General features: G+C 41.0%; 1 pseudogene; it reads right to left on the minus strand.

Moving 5' to 3' along the window:
* Positions 1-248: 248 nt before the first annotated feature.
* On the minus strand, positions 249-1263 carry LOC110596064 (annotated as a pseudogene).
* Positions 1264-3373: the final 2110 nt, after the last annotated feature.

The raw sequence follows: 3373 nt of genomic DNA on the forward strand, positions 1-3373 counted from the left end.
GACAAACATTCAAAGATGTGTGATAACTATAATTCATTTTTTATTTACAAAATATTCTATGAACCAGTCTTGTACTAGGCAATGAAAATAAATTGTTGAATATCAGAGACAGCTTAGATTCCTTTCTTTGAAGTATGACAAGTACCCTTCCCAAATTTCCTGTTGATGACAGATTCCTATCACTGAGTCCCTCGTAATTTTGTATTGTTTCATCACTTGTAGGGTCAAGATCAACACGGTGACTGTCTTCAGACTACAGACAGTTCACACATTTCCCTTCTCCTGTGGAGTTTCTGATGTCTAAGAAGGCTTGACTGCCTGCTAAAGGTTCTCTCGCATATGCTACAAGTATAAGGCTACTCATCTGTGTGGGTTCTCTGGTGTTTGATAAGGTGGGACTTCTGAATGAATCTTTCGCCACATTAATAACTTCAAAAGGATTTCTCTCCTGTGTGAATTCTTTTCTTTTTTTTTGAGTTGGAGACTCACTCTGTCGCCCAGACTGGAGTGCAGTGGCCGCTCCCGGCCAGCCCAGCCTCGACCTGCTGGGATCTGGCGATCCTTCCACACCCTCAGCCTTCCAAGTAGCCGGCATTACAGGCATGCGCTACCACGCCCAGTTGATTTTTTGATTTACTGTAGAGATGAGATCTCACTGCCCAAGCAGGTCTCGAACCCGCAGGCTCAGGCAATGCACTCACCTCAGCCTCCCAAAGGCGCGGGATTACAGGCAGAGCCACCGAGCCTGGCTTCCTGTGTGAATTCTTTGGTGTATATGTAGACTTGTGTTCTGACTAAAGCTTTTCCCACACCATGAGCATCTATTTGCTATTGTTCCCTGGTGTGCCATTGCGTGCTTATTAAGGTCTGAACTCCATCAAATACTTCCTGCCACACTGCTGGCATTTCTAGGGTTTCCGTTCAGTGTGAATTCGCTGGTGCTTAAAAAGACCAGAGCTAACCCTGAAGTTTTCCCACATTCCTGACATTTAAAAGGTTTCTGTCCTGTGCAGCCTTTTCCATGAAGATCTCTATGTTTTGGAAGCTCCGGGTCACAAGTCCAAAGTTTATTTCTTTTCTTCCTTAGAAAAACCTGATGCTGCTTCTATACCTTGTGTGCATCATCATGACTTTCCTCACCAGCTGTTATTTGGGCAACTTTCATCCTGGACCTTTTTGACACTTTGCATCCTGATGTTTGTATTTCTGATGCAGAACCAAATGTAGACTGATAATTTCCAGTGTCATTCTTGAGCTTCAACCCTGTTAGAATAAAAAGAAGAATAAGTCATCCGTGTCCCAGTGAAAGAAAACTACACATGCCAAAAAAAAAAAAAAAAAGCAAAGAGAATTACACAAATGGAAAGAAAAGCCTGGGATGACTGTTGTTCAAAAATAAAGGAACGAGTGATTTCTAGTCCATCGGAACAAAATGGCATAGACCCACTTCTCCTGATCCTTCCTAAAGGCACAAGAAACTCATTACATAATGAAATAGAACCAAAAGAAAATCTAAATAGTGGTATGGAAAAGGAAATCTAGTTAGCATCCCCAGAACCGAAAGGATGCATGAAGGTAATCCAAGATCCAAAGGTGCCAACCCTTAACTTGTCATCAGAAGGCTGCTGGGGTGGGCTTTTTCCCTCCCCAGTCGGATTGGGACCTTCTGGCGATATGACACAAAGCATACATAACTGGCAAAGGGGAAGGGACTGGAGTGCTGTCAACAGTATGTGGCCAGGAGAGGTACAAGTCCCTTCCATACTGAGCTGAAGACTCTCCCCAATCACAGCTGAGAGATAAAATGATGCGTAACCAAAACTGGTAAGAAAGATTGAGTTACATCACGTCACAATGGAAAGGAAGCCTCTTCAATAACAAATATATGAGAGTTCAGCGACTCAACAGCGGATGACAAAGAGAAAAGGGAGAATTGGCAAAAGGGATCCAGCTATAACTAGTGGCCTGGCCTAAGAAGCCTCATTATTCCCACATGTCTGAGTCTCCCCTTCCTGACTGAGAGATACCCTGGCCAAAGAAAAGGCCTTCCACAACCTCAGGCAGCACCAGCAGGGGCCCTCGGGAGCCCTAGCAGTACCAGATAAATCAAAGAGACGAAAAATAACAACATAAAGCCTCTGAACATTAAACTGTCACTGAAGGCATACCCTACAAAAGCAGGAAAGGACCTGCATGCAAAACTAAAACAGGGTGACTGCCTGCTATGTACAATATCGAAATAGAACCCAGACTCTCCTAACATAATAGACAAAGTGTCAAGGATACAATTAAAGAATCACTCATCAGATCAAGAATCAAAAACCAAAGAAATGAATTGAGTGAAAAAAGAAACTGTGACAAAAATAATCAAGCTAAAATATCAGGCCGGGCACAGTGACTCATGCCTACAGTCCCAGCACTTTGGGAGGTTGTGGGGTTGACTGCTTGGGCCCAGGAGTTCAAGAATAGCCTGGGAAACATAATAAGACCTTATGTCAAAAAACATAAAAAAATAAAAATAACAAACAGAAAGAGAACTGGAAATCTCACAAAACGTGAAAATGAAACAATACACTTCTAAACAGTCCATGGGTTCAGACAGAAAGTATCGAAGAAAATTTAAAAATAGACTTGAATGGAGATAACCTTACAATGTATAAAACATATGGAGGTCGGGCTTGGTGGCTCAGCCTGGAATCCCAGCACTTTGGGAGGCCGAGGAGAGTGGATTGCATGAGTACGCAGCTTTGAAAGCAGTCCGGGAAAATTGGCGAGACCTCGTCTCTACAATAAATCAAAAAATTAGCTGTGCAAGTTAGCGCACACCTGTAGTTTCGACTACATGGAAAGCTGAGGTGAAGGATCGCCGGAGCCCAGCAGGTTTTCGCTGGGGAGGCTGTGAGCATGCCACTGCACTCCAGCCTGGGCGACAGAGTGAGACTACAACTCAAAAAATAATATATACAAAAAATATATAATAAACATATATATATATATATATATATGTATATATATATATACATGGAATGCAGCTGAAAAATGCACAGGACAAAAATGTTTTTGTCCTCAATGTTTAAGGGAAAAGTCTGAAATCAATAATCTAAGTTCTAAACTCAAGAAACTAGATAAAAAGGAAAATAAAACCAAAGGGGATTGAAAAGTGAAAACAATGATGAGTCTAGAATCATAATCAAAAATCGTGTTCTTCAAAAAATTAATAAAATTAGTAAAAGTTTGTCAAGACTGGCAAAAATGAAAAAAGAAAAAAAAAGAAATCACCAATATCAAGAAGGAAATAGGGTATATCACTAAATATTCTGCCAAAATTAAACAGATAAGAAAAACATCATGAATTTATAGTCATAAATTGTTT

The sequence above is a fragment of the Carlito syrichta genome, unplaced genomic scaffold (assembly GCF_000164805.1).
Source record: "Carlito syrichta isolate Samal-C Ts95f unplaced genomic scaffold, Tarsius_syrichta-2.0.1 Scaffold306089, whole genome shotgun sequence".
NCBI lineage: Eukaryota > Metazoa > Chordata > Mammalia > Primates > Tarsiidae > Carlito > Carlito syrichta.